The sequence below is a fragment of the Budorcas taxicolor genome, chromosome 25 (genome assembly GCF_023091745.1).
Source record: "Budorcas taxicolor isolate Tak-1 chromosome 25, Takin1.1, whole genome shotgun sequence".
NCBI lineage: Eukaryota > Metazoa > Chordata > Mammalia > Artiodactyla > Bovidae > Budorcas > Budorcas taxicolor.
The window spans coordinates 47,870,496-47,884,025 of record NC_068934.1 but is presented as its reverse complement, the minus strand read 5'-3'; the positions used below and the strand labels follow the sequence as shown (position 1 = coordinate 47,884,025).

At 55.0% G+C, this 13,530-nt stretch overlaps 1 pseudogene; it reads left to right on the top strand.

The window, feature by feature from the left end:
• The first annotated feature begins 3,471 nt into the window (after nt 1–3,471).
• LOC128069278 (uncharacterized) lies at nt 3,472–3,590 on the top strand (annotated as a pseudogene).
• The last annotated feature ends 9,940 nt before the right edge of the window (nt 3,591–13,530 follow it).

Sequence of the window (13,530 nt, the reverse complement as noted above, 5' to 3'; positions counted from 1 at the left end):
AGAGAGAGAATAAGCAAATGATGCTATGCGGGAGAGGGAGGGGTTTTGAAGAAAAATGAAGTGAAGGGAGGGGAGTGAGGATGACAAGATGCCATAGGCAGGGGACAGGCAGGGGTGTTTGCACGAGGCCTGAGCTAAGAGGGGGGAAATTGTGCAGGTATTTGAGGAAGAATATTCTGGAGAAGAGGGCAACAGACGATGAGATGGTTGGATGGTATCACTGGTTCAATGGACATGAACTTGGACAGACTCTGAGAGGTGGTGAGGATCAGGGAGGCCTGGCATGCTGCGGCCTATGGGGTCGCAGAGTCGGACACGACTTGGCAACTGAACAACAATAACAACAATTCGGGGCCCAGAACAGCCGTGCAAAGGCCCCATGGGCAGTTCGCCTTATTCTCACAACTGGCCTGACTCTCAGGAGTTCTGATGAGGAATAAGGACATGGAATCCTCCTGCATTTATGAGCCACGTCCTCAGGCATACTGCACGTAAGAGTTCATACTGCATATTTACATGGAAATATCTGATCACAATACAGTGTGAACGCGAGAGGAAAATCCAGCAGGCACACGACTTGTCATACAGCTTCAGGATGAAGACACGTGTGATGTGTGGTAGTAAAATGACAGAGTTTTACAGTTTCCAAAGCAGAGAGAAACACAAGTGTGTGTGTTCCTACCCAGGAAATGAGGTACTTCAGCCGTTTGTGAAGTTGTCTCATAATTGATTCAGTGCCTACTGCCCGTGCATTTGGAATAACACTCATATTTTGCCAAAACTGGAAAATATGTGTCCAAATTGCTATGTACTCACTTTAAAAAAAGCCTAGGCATGCTCACTCACTCTGCATTGGAGACCGAGATAAGCTGGCATTTCCAAACACAGCCTATCAGTCAAATATTCCAGCGTTTCTCTGAATCCACCCTCACTTTTGTTTCAAACAGAGTCACTTATCCTAAGCAGAGGCCATTTGGGACCAGCTGTCCCGTGTTGCAGATGAGAGACCAAGGCTCAGAGTGAGGAGAGGACACCCAGGTCCCTTGCCAGCTGACGGCCTGTCACTAGGACTAGGGATTCACCCACCTCGTCACAGACTCTCATTTGCCTCCCAATATTTATTCCTAGCCTTTTTCTCCATAAGCGAATTCCTAGTTTTTTTTTTTAACTGGCGTGTGTTTACCCAGGGAAAAAGATGGCATAGCTAGGCTTCCCTTACAGCTTGGTATGACTAATGGGAATGAGTCAAAGTGTGTGGGTAACTTCCATGGAGGGAAAGTGCCCTTCTCTGCCATTTCTCTTTCCTGTACTGGAATGCAGATTTGATGGCTTGAACTCAGGCAGTCATCTTGGGCCATGAGGAGGATGCCTTTGCTTAGCATGGCAGAGTGGTCTGAGAGAGGGACCCAGGGTCTCTGATGAGTTTATGAAGCTCCCTACCAACCCTTCTGGACTTCTCTTATAGGAGAGTCACTTTTTATAGAGAACTTTTTTAGTCCCTTGCTGTTGAACCAACAGAGACGTTCCCTGGCTCTCCTCCCCAAGCCATGTGGCCGTTAGTGCAACTCTCTCATCGTGATCAAGATGAAGAACAACCCCAAGAGAGGGGGCATGAACTGTGCGAGGTCACAGAGCTTCTCTTATATAAACACTCACTTCAGACCTGCACAGGATGATTGCTAAAGCAAATAGGCCCTGCCTCCGGAGCGGCGGCCAAAACCGTGGCCTGAAGAACATTTCCCGACAGGGTGTTCATGTGACCGCAGATCGATGAGGCTGGTGACACTCTGAAGGCCTCTGCCACTGTGGCTGCTGTCAGCCCAGCTCTGCGCCCCACTCCCCGGGGACACGCTGTAGGGCCGGAAGGGGACCTACTGGCTCTGAGAAAACACTTCCCTGGAGGGCCAGCCTCTGGGGCAGCTGGAGACAGATTCAACACGCTCTGGCCAGGCTTCTGCTATGAAGCTTGCTCCCCAGGAGCAAGAAGGTCCTTTACGCTCTCCTTCTGTCCCCCCCTCCCGCCTTCCCTTGTCTGCGTTTCCTGTTGGCATAGATTTTCTTTGAGACCCTAAGGGTGCTAGAGCGCACCCCCCTCGCCATAATCGCCTCTGACCTTCAGCGACTCCTCCCACCTCACAGATACCCCTCCTCTGATTGCTGAGGAGTGACGTCATTCATCCTGGCCACATTCCTGCCGTCAGTGTCTCCCAGAGCTTCCTAGCTGTCTTTGTCCTTACCCTACGACCCCACAACAGCATTTCACAACGTCTCCACTTAGTGGAAAGAGAGACACAATATCCCAGTAGCGTCAGATGCTCAGGGCCTCACTCCGGAGACGAAATAGAGGCAGCAGACAAGTGTGGTTCTTCCTGGGTCCAGTATCAGATGATGAACATCACCAGGGAGAATGCTGCCATTGACGTCCTGTCCTTCGAGGAGGCCTCTGCAGTGGGACGTGCCCGATTCACAGACGAGGATGCTGGGAGCTGAGAGTTTGACCCATGCATGCTAAGTGGCTTCAGTGATGTCCAACTTCATGTGACTGAATGGACTGGAGCCCGCCAGGCTCCTCTGTCCATGAGATTCTCCTGGCAAATATACCGGAGTGGGCTGCCATTTCTTCTCCAGGGGATCTTCCCGACCCAGGGGTCAAAACTGGCATCTCTTATGTCTCCTGCATTGGCAAGTGGGTTCTTTACCACTCGCGGCCCCTGGGAAGCCCCAGGTCATGCCAGCTAGGCAGTCCTGGCAGTAGGATTCAGCCCTGACTCAGACCAGGTCCCCTGCGGTCCTTCCCAGCCTCCACCCTGGGAGGAAGTCAGCACATGCGGTCCTGAAAGGGAAACCCGGGGTCTTTGGTGACAGCTGGAGAAGGAAAGTTTCTCACTGCTGGTCATGCACCTCCACCCCTTGCCAGGGACCCTCCCCACAGCCCCCACACCAGCCAGCAAGATTGTCCCTCAGCTGTCTAATATCCTGCAGTGATGCCCATTTCCACACAGCCAGTAGTTACCAAGAAAGGCTGGTGCTAACTTTGTTTATACTAGGGTATGACTGACTGATATATGTCTGACTGTTCTCCTTTGGAGATACCCGCTTTCTGATAAAGGTCTCTGAGGACCTAAAGCTTAGTGACAAAGGAATGGAGATGGAAGGATGCGGCTTCCAAAGCATGACAAGAAGTCTTCCAAGGGAACCCTTTCAAGTTACAGCCCTGTGCTGTCAGCAGGAAGATAAACATAAGGCCAGGTCACAAATCCATGGGTTGTGTAGTTAACATAGGAGTATTACTCACTAAGCAGCTCCTGGACAGAAATTCTGCCCAAGAAGTGCTCCTGGCAGAGTGGAGGCGCCCCTAGTGAGCTCACCTTCTCCAGACAAAGGTGGAGCAGACCACCACATCTCAGCCCTTTCCTGAAAACACCCCTCCTGAAAGGACCCTCCTTCCTGCCTTTGGTGTCATCCGTGATCTCATCTGGCCATCCCACCCTGAACATGCCTGACCTTGTCTGACCTTGGAAGCTGAGCAGGGCTGGGCCCGGTTAGTACTTGGATGGGAGACCCCCTGGGAATACCAGGTGCTGCAGGCTTCTGGGGCTTTCCTGGTGGCTCAGATGGTAAGGAGTCCACCTGAGAAGCGGGAGACCCAGGTTTGATCCCTGAGTCAGGAAGATCCTCTGGAGAAGGGAATGGCAACCCACTCCAGTCTTCCTGTCTGGAGAATCCCACGGACAGAGGAGCCTGGTGGGCGATGGTCCATGAGGTAGGAAAGAGTTGGACACGACTGAGTGACTAATTCTTTCTTCTTTCTCTCTCAAAGTCTCCTGTGCTTGCTCTGAGAATTGGCACTTCCCACAGTTCCTGGAGCAGGCTCTCCCTGCTCCTCTGTGGGCATCAGGCCGGCTTCTCCCACCAGGAGGGCAGAGCAATGCCCCCATGGGGGCCACTGAGGAGGAAGTGGGTCTGGGTCAACCTCAGGGCAGGGATCTCCAAGGCCTGGTGACCCTTGGCAGCAAGCTGAGGGCCCCTCTGAACATCCGATTGCTCAACTCACATTCCTCTTCCCTCTGGCTTGATTCTCAGACACTTTGAGAACAAACCAAAAATAAAAATTCATCCTTTTCCAGCTAACTTGCTCATTTTTGCAAAACCTCACTCCGTCCCCCTCTGCCCTTGCAACTTGTCTCCCACAGGAGGCCAGAGAGTCATTCCTGGGGAGGGGTGGTGTTTTAGCTTTGGCCAAGGAATTCCTATAGATTCTGACCTCTGACCTCCACATGGAAGCACAGAATGGGGGCCACTGAGAGCTGCTTCTGTGCCCTCTGTCCTGCAGGAGAGGCTGCCCCAGCTGGGGTCCTGGGGCTCCCTCTGAGGGCGGGGGGGCTGTGAGTCCACCTCCTCATTCCTCATCTTTACCTCCATTCATTCACTCAAGACAGAGTGATGCCATTCATTCATTCATTCACTAATCCAAAGATGGAGAGGGGTCAGACGGATCCAAGGCTTGGCTTCACTGGCTGATTTCCTATACAGCAAGAAGAGGACTCTCTCTTCAGAGAGGCCCTCCCCAAAGCCATCTGGCTAATCCCTGGTTGCCAGGAAGGCCTCAGCGCCCTGGCCCCACCAAGCAGGCCCTCCCTAAGGATCGCTGGAAGGATGCCAATGGCTTGAGAGGGTGGGGCAAACCGTCCTTGGTCTTTGCCCACCAGGTGGGGCCTCGCCAGGCAGACGGAGCCCCTCCAAGCACACGAGGCCTCGGAGAGGGTCCCTCCCAGCCCCGAGGCCATGAGCTGTGTGACCCACAGGCCAGCGACTTCACCTCTCTGGGCCCAGCCTTACCCTCTCGTGTGAAAGGGGGTCACGACAGCACATGGTGGGGACCAGGTCCCGTGCTTAGCCCCCTTTGCACATCTCAGCTCTAGTGTTTCCCACCCCAGGGTGCTGTGGGGTGGCTGTTCCTGTTGGGCCATTTTACTGATGAGAAAACCAAGGCACAGAGGGTCAGACAGTTCGCATCGGGGCCAACCCTGAGGGCCTGAGTGCTCAGCAGAACCTCGGGCGCTTGGTTAGCGCTTCATACCAGCGGCGCAGCGGCTCAATGGGGACACCAGGCCACATCTGGGGACGTTTTGGAGGCATCACCACAGAGGCAGATGCTGCTGGCCTCCAGGGGGTGGAGGCGGGGTGCCTCTCAACGCCCAGCAAGGCTAAGGGCAGCCCCCACGGCCCGAGTGACTCAGCCCCGAGTGTCAACAGTGCCAGGTGGAGAAGCCAGGTCTCTGCTCCCTGTTCTTAAGAAGGGGCTTCCCGCCCAAAGAGGGTCTTGCATGAACATTGCCACTGTTGCCTGCCCACCCTGGAGGCGCACCACCCCCCGCAACCGAGTCCGGCTGGGCTGGGCACCACAGGACCCTGGGGTCTGTGGGACCTCCCTGGACCTGTGCAGGGTCTCAGAGGGCAAGACAGGGTGTCCAGCCTGCGTCGGGCAGGGAGTAGTGTTCCCTAGCCCCCCATCCCATGGGGGGCCCCCTCCTTACTCGCTAGCAGGAGGTCCACTGCCGTCTCCTCCATCAGAGTGCGTCCTGGGCGCGGGCCTCAGGTGGGTGCTGGTTCCCCACAGCGGGTCGGGACACCTGTGCCCTGGAATCTCAGGTGAGGGGGTAGAGGCCGCTCCAGCAGGCCAGCAGAGTTTGCAAAATGAGTCAGCTGGCGAGAGGGCTCAGAGCGCGTAGGTTAATCATTAACAGGCAGCTCAGACGTGTCCCCGGGATCCCAATGGACCCCTGCCGCACGGCCTCCACCAGCCCTGACCGCCCGTGGTCCTGGGTGACCCACCCATCAGGGTCCTCTTGGTCTGATTATCTGCTCAAGGGGAGGACTGGTGCCCAGGGATCCTGCCCCTTCATCCATTCATTTTCAGCTCTGAAGAGGCAAGGTTGTTGAAGGAGAATGGTCCTGTCTCGCAGTGAACACTAACCCTGGCCAGCAGCGGCGCCTCCAGGTCACCCAGCTGTGCTTCCCTGAGCGTCTGCTCTGTTCCCCACACTGTGCCAGGCAATCAACAGCGACGTGCACATCCTCTGTGAACATTCTCACCAGCCCTGCAAATGGAGGCTGTGTGTCTCTGTTTCACGGGGAAGGGGGCGAGGTCCAGGCAGGTGGCTGTCCAGCGACAGGTCTGGATGAGAGTGGGAGGAACTGTTTCTGCTGGTGGTGCCTCTGTTTCCCCGGGCCGTCTCGGCAGTGCAGGGCGTGGTGAGGGTTAAGAGGGGCAGAGCAGGAAAAATTCTGAGCACCCAGTAAGCACTCAGTAAGTGCTGGCTGCCTCTCACGTCTCAAGGCCAAGGATCCTCGCCTGGCTTGCTGGCCGGCGTGTCTGGCGCGTCTGTACACGGCCGTTTTGGAGGAGCGCTGATGTTGCGTGACTCGGCCAAAGGCACGGTGCCGGCCGGTCTCCACCCAGGTGGGTCTGACTCCCAGGGATGAGAGCTCTAAAAAGACTGGATTTGGCCCCTGAGAATGCACTCACCATCTGGGAGGGGGAGTTACACTTGGCTTTAGGAGGACGGGTTTGAAAGCAGCGGTACCTGGGGGTGCCAGCGGGCTCCCCCCACGGGCCCAGGCCGGCTGCCCGGTGTCCCAGCTCCCCGTCAGCGCAGACCTCGCTCAGAGCCGGGGCCGGGGGACGGTCACTGTCCTAAGTGGAGGACGGGCGTGAGGGTGTGGACGGTGGGGGAGGCAGGGGGGCAACGCGGGGGTGGGGGGGACTGGGACAACAGGGGCAATCTCGGGGGCGGCAGGGCAGGAAGCTGAGGACCGATTTGCTGTTGGTTTCCCCAGAAATCAACTCTGGGCTCAAGAATTTTATCACAAAGCTGGTCCCGGCTCGCCTGGCCGCTGGAAACCCATCCAGTACTAGCTCACGTGAGACTCAAGGGCAGAAAATCAGAGGCTGCCACTGGTGAGAGATGCAATAGTAAATTTCACTCATTCATTCCTCGTTCACTCGCTCACCCATTCATTCGTTCACTCGTTCATTCTTCCTTCCAGGAAACATTTCCTTCTGCGTCCAGAAAGGCTACTTTGGGGTAGAGAAAAGAGATGAAAGTAACCTTGTTCCTGACAGCAAGCAGGGCGTGGGGGCGGTGCAGGGGGTCTCGCTGGGAGAGCATCAGGTTCAAAACTTCCCTTTGGGAGGTGAGATTGGTGCTCTTCTGTTGTTCCCTGTTTTGCTAGAGCCATGCCCCCATCCTGGGCTCTAAATGTGCTCTACGAGGACAGAGCCGGGTCACAGAGACACTGCAGAACCCCCCAGGGGTCCAGTTTTCTCAGCTGTAGGTCAGATTGGTCCACACGCAGGGTGCAAATGCCAACACGCTGAAGCTTTGTTTAGCACTTAAAGCCTCCTAATGGGTTTTCAACATTTACACTTGTCTTATTATTAATACCAATTACTAAGAGTCAACCCTGCCAACCGTGTGTCTCCTTTTATAAATACTGTCGGGACAAGGAGGCCACTCATGGCTCTCTGCTGCAGCTGCGGTCTTACTGGCAAAAGAAAGTCTGAAATAAATTCTCAGGGCCCAAGAAGGCACCTCACACATGACGCTCTGAAGCTGGCTCTTTAAGAAGAGTCTCTGTTTTCGCTCAGGCCCTGGAATAAAATTTTTAGAGGACCTTTAAATCATGTGCGTGGTGGTTCAAAGCAGGGTTCCGCCACCCGGCTGCCTGGAGGCGAGACGGGGTCACCTCTGGGGTTTGTTAGTGTATTTTAAAAGTGACAAATGGTTGTTTCTATAAGGAACTTAGAACTGGTTTTGGACAGAGTTATTGGATGATGAGGATGGAGGGACGGGGCGGACAGCTTCTCCCCATGCCCTCTGAGCCGCCCGCTTCCCGCCGCTGTAAACAGTGAAATGTAATATTGCCTTATTTGGTCACGGAGCCAAGGAATCGGCTGCAGAGGCCTCTTTGCCTTTGACTGTGTGAGAATCGAAGTCCTCGTTCCATCTGGCCCTGGATGGAGGTGCCGGCTTGGTCCACCTGTGGGCCTCAGGACCCCCACTCCGGGGTCTGGCCCTGATGGGCTTCTGGTGTAGCTTTCAGAGCTGCTTCCCGAGTCAGGGGATGTGCTCCCCAAATCTGGGGCCCCCTGGGCTTGCAGCAGGCTAGGTGTCTAGGTGCACGGGCCCAGGTGTCAGAAGAACTGCCCGTGTCTCTGAGGTCTATATGGATGTGGGTGAATGGCATCATTGACTCAGTGGACATGAGACTGAGCAAACTCTGGGAGATAGCGAAGGACAGGGAAGCCTGGTGGGCTGCGGTCCATGGGGTCACAGAGTCGGGCACGGCTGAGCGACTGCACAGCAAAACAGACGCACAGATTTGAAACAAGAAAATGGATTGTTGCTGAGCAGGATTCAGGAAGGCTGGATGTCCTGGGTATCTGGGGTGTCCAGTGTGTGCTGCGTGCTAAATCACTTCAGCCGTGTCTGACTCTTGGCGACCCCATGGACTGTAGCCCGCCAGGCTCCTCTGTCCATGGGATTCTCCAGGCAATAATACTGGAGTGGGTTGCCAGGCCCTCCTCCAGGGGATCTTCCCAACCCAGGGATGGAACCCACATCCCTTATGTCTCCTGCATTGGCAGGGGGGTTCTTCACCACTCGCCCCAGTATGCAGGGAGTGCACCAAATGCAGGGTGGCAGGAAAAGAGTGAGCTGTTGGCTATGGCCAACGTTGCTGGGGTGCCAGGCTTGGGCTCAGCACGGCCGCACATCCCGGGCGCTGATGGGCTCAGCATAGCCACACATCCTGGACGCTGAAGTGGGGTGGCCCTTGTGCTCACAGAGGAGGGGCTGGACCGCAGGCTGGTCTGTTGGGGCATGGCTGGCTGGGGTCCTGGCCTTGAACCAACAGCCTGGTGACAGCCACACAGGGGACTTCCGCCAGCCTGGCGGAAGTCCCCCTGCAGAACCGGCTGTCTCATCCCCTGGTGCAGGGGGTGGCCCCCATGGTCCCTCCGTGGAAGTCTAGCCTCCACGGAAAAGGCGGCCATCGCTGGAGGCCATCTGCTCAGTCCCCGCTCTCCACACCTGGGTGTTCCTTCCAAGGAGTGACCTGGGGTGGGCCCGACAGTGTGAATCACAAGGAAACGAAGAGGAAACACAAAGGGGCAGCGATGACTCAGAAGGTGGCCCGGAGCAGGAAGGAAGCTCTGGTGCCTGGTGTGATGGGTGGGGTGGTGGAGCCGGGCCTGGCATCGGAAGGCCCTGAACTCTGGCTCCAGCCTTGCTGTGTCTTCTGGGGAGGGGGAGTGCTGCGGGCAAGTCGGTTCCCTCTGAGCCTCGGTTTCCCCATCTGTGAAACAGGCTTGCTGGGACCTGCCTTAGAGGATTCTTGGGAGAAATACATACGATGGATGTATGTAGAGACGCCAGTGGTACAGGGTAGGTGATAAAACGATGTTGGTGGGATTAATGAAATAATTGAATGAGAAAGTGTTACTCAAGATTCCAAAATATCATTATTGCACCTACTATTTATTATGACGGTGCACAAGAATGCAACAGTCGGGAAGCATCCTACAGAGAGGAGGCCTTTCCCTTTCCTCTCCCACTCCTACTAGCTGGGATACAACTGTGATGGCTGGAGTGAAAGCAGCTATTTTAGACTATGAAGTGGCTTGGGGAATGGAGCCTTCACATAGTAGGGCACCAAATGTAAGAAGCCTGGGTCATGGAAAGCAAGGAGCATGGTTTCTTATCACATACGCAGGACTTTTATATGAAAAATAAACACATTTCCATTTTATTTAAGAAAGTATTTTGCGAACTATAAAGATTATTGCTGTTGTTGAGTTGCTAAGTCCTGTCCAGCTCTTTGAGACTCCATGAACTGCACTACGCCAGGCTTCCCTGTCCTTCACTATCTCCCAGCGTTTGCTCAACCTCATGTCCTACCGAGTTGGTGATGCCATCCAACCATCTCATCCTCTATGAAGACCCCGAGCTCCATTATCCAGAGTCAAGGACAAGTTAATTAACTTTCTGCTGCCTTTTCACCTTTAAAATGGGTCCAGCTTTTATTATTATTTTGATGATTGGCCTTCGTTTTGCTCCAACCCTGCAATCATTCCTTTAAGCTCACTGTCACCATTCAATACTCCATACTCCCGGATGCCTGCCTTCCCCACGCCAACCCTGCACTGTACCCTTTCCACCTAGGCTGATGGTCTTCGTGTGCAGAATGGGACGCTTATAGAACCCTGGGGCTCAGGGGATCTTAAACTGTTGATTGCAGCTCTTACCCAGCGTAGGCTGGCCCCGCCACACCCCTCCCTCCAGCCTCCCTGCTTGAATGCTCCCAGGGACAAGCTGATGGTCACCTCACATGCAGCCTGATCATTACTGGCCAGCTCTTCATGCCAAGAAGCATCTCTCAGAACTGAGCACCGACTGTATGCCCTGGGGCTTCCCCACCCACCTGGGACTGTCCCGGCTTTGGCCCTGCAATCTCAAACCTCCAGAAGCCCTCCACTCTGGGTAAACTGAGTTGCTTGTCCCCGTAGGGCAGGCTTTCCAAGAGCATTCATTTCCCAGGGCTGCTGTAACGAATGACCACAAACTGGGTGCATTAAAACAGCAGAAACGGGTCCTTTCACAGTCTGGTGGCCAGGAGTCTCAGATCAAGTGTGGACAGGGTTGGCCATTTCTGGCAGCTCTGAGTGAGAAGCTGTCTACGGCCACACACCCCGCCTCCCCGAACACACCTGATCTCATCTGAGTGAGAAGCTCTTCCAGGCCTCTGTCCCAGTTTCTGGGGGCTGCCGGCAAGCCTTGGTGTTCTCAGCTTGTGGCCACATCCCTCCAGTCTCTCTTCCATCTTCTTGTCCCCTTCCTCTCTGTCTTTCTGTGACTTCTTTTCTATTTCTTAAAAGGCCACTTGTCGTTGGATTTAGGGCCCGACCCATCCTGAATCTAGAATGAGCTCATCTTCCGATCCTTATCTCGATTACGACTGCAAAAACCCAATTGCTGGGCTTCCCTGGTGGCTCAGTGGTAAAGAACCCACCTGTCAATGCAGGAGACGCGGGTTAGATCCCCGGTCTGGGCAGATCCCACCTGCTGCAGGGCAACAAAGCCTGTGCACCACAGCTACTGGGCCTGAGCTCTAGAGCCGGGGGGCTGCAACCACTGAAGCCCAAGCGCCTCAGAGCCGGTGCTCTGCAACAAGACCAGCCTCCGCAAGGAGAAACTCATGCGCCACAAGTAAAGAGTAGCTGCCACTCGCAACTAGGGAACAGCCTGCACAGCAACGAGGACCGCACAGTCAAAAATAAACAAATAAACAGTAAAAAAAATCCGTTATTGAAAAACCCAGTTGCTGAATAAGGTCGCATTCACAGATATGGGGGTTAGCCCTGGACATGTCTTTCGGGGGACACCATTCAGCATCTGGGACTTCCCTGGTGGCCCAGACAGTAAAGAACCTGCCTGCAATGAAGAGGATGTGGGTTCGATCCCTGGGTTGGGAAGACCCCCCTGGAGAAGGGAATGGCTCCCCTCTGCAGTATTCTTGTCTGGAGAATCCCATGGCCAGAGGAGCCTGGCAGGCTATAGTCCAGGGGGTCACAAAGGTGGACATGACTGAGTGGCTTTCACTTACTTACTTATTCAACATCCTACACCAAGGAATGGAGTTGATGCTGGCGCTAGAAGGCCAGACGTGACTTAACTAGGTGAAGAGGTGATGACAAGAGGAATTCCAGCCCACAGAAAAGGCATGTGCAGAGGCCCTGCGGTCAGGAGGAGCTGACACGTGAAGGAATTTGTCTGAAGGAAGCCCAGCATGACTGGAGCAGGGGGAAAAGGACACAGCACAGAGGAACCCAGGCAGGGCCGTGCAGGCCATGGGAGGGCGCAGGCGCTTCTCTGCAGGTGGGAAGGGGAGCCCCGGCAAGCGACAGCCGTGACTAGCTGTCCATGTGCCAGGATGGCTGCTTCCGTGCCCAAGCCGGGGCCGCTTTCTCAGCTCCCCAGGCACTGGGCCACAATGCATGAACCTGGGTAAGGAGACAGAGCTGCCTGGGCCATCTGCCTCTTGGCCTGGCCCCTGCTGTCCTCCACCGCAGGTGGAGCTTGGCTCTCAAGGCCCTTCAGGGAGCAGCCCTGCTACTGGGCAACCCCCTCCACCATAGCCCAAGGACAGGCTTCTCCTCCCTAGACACGGGTTTTCTCTGCAGTACAAAGTGATGTGATGGTCCTTATTTCTAGGGACGCAGTCATGACAAAATGAACAAAGTACCTTAGGACGCAGCTGGGTGCAGAGCTGGGGCCAGGTGAAGCGTGGAGCGGGGCAGAGTGGCCTGCAGGTAGCCGCCCCTTCCGCCGCCTTGCGGTCTGGACTGGCTGTGTGAGATTTGCACAGACACCTGCTTGCGGGACCTCTGTACGTGTCAAAGCAGCCTGGATGATGGTAAAGATAAAGGGTGACGATTCTCCGCGAGCTCCCCATGTACTCAGCCCTCTTAGAATCTCATTTTCTCATTCAAGGGTGAAACCCACTTGCACCAATTTGGCTGGTGAGAAAGCTGACACCTGAAGAAATGAAGCGGTTTGGCAGAAGTCGCCCCATGGGTCAAAGGGGGTGCTGAGACCTGCAGTTGGGTCTCCCAGGCTGGTCGTAGCGCTGAGATGTGGTGGAGAGTCAAAGCTAGGGAGGCTGAGGGCACCCGGCCCGGCCCGGCTGGGCTCCTTCCAGAAACATCTCTTTGGAAACTTAAAAACAATCCTCCTTATTAGACGATTAAGTGGAGGGGCAGGCACCATGCAGACATCTGATCCGAGAGCAGTTTCTTCTCCACAAGTCCTTCCGATAACCAAGAATAGTGGGTTTCCTTCTGCCCGTTAAACCTGAACCCCGCTTATCATTTTCTGACGTGTTACGGGGTTATTTTGAGTTGTCAGCAAGGGGCTCTGAGCTGCAGGAGTTGGCGGGCATCCTGTAAGTGCTCTTGTTTGGGCCCCGAGATATGATCGCGGTGGTCTTATCAAGAGACACCCGAGGAATAGAGACTGGCACTTTTTTTCCCCTTCTAAGTTGTGTTTCGATTCTGCCTTCTGGGCTGGGTTCCTGGAGAAACGCATAGGAGACCATATTTGGGATTATTGAGTTCCTTGAGTTTTATGAGCATTAAAGACTTGCTCTCGGCACGGTGTCTAAGGTTCCGTTTCTGTAGTGGGGAGGTTGCACGTGGCTGGGGAGAAGCCGGCAGATCTGGCTGCTTGCGGGCACCTCAGCCTCTCTGGGCCACCTCCCCTCCTGCTGAGATGAGACGTGTGAGCTGAGAACAGCCCTCTGAGGCTTGCCGAGCACTAGCTGTGCGCCCGGAGCCAACCTGGACACTGCCATGTTCATTCAGCCCTCGAAACAGCCTGGTTGGACGGATCAGGAAAGGGAAGCTCAGAGACTTTGAGTAACTCTCTCAAGGGCACACAGCCTGCAAGTAGTCCCGCCAGAGTTTGCAAG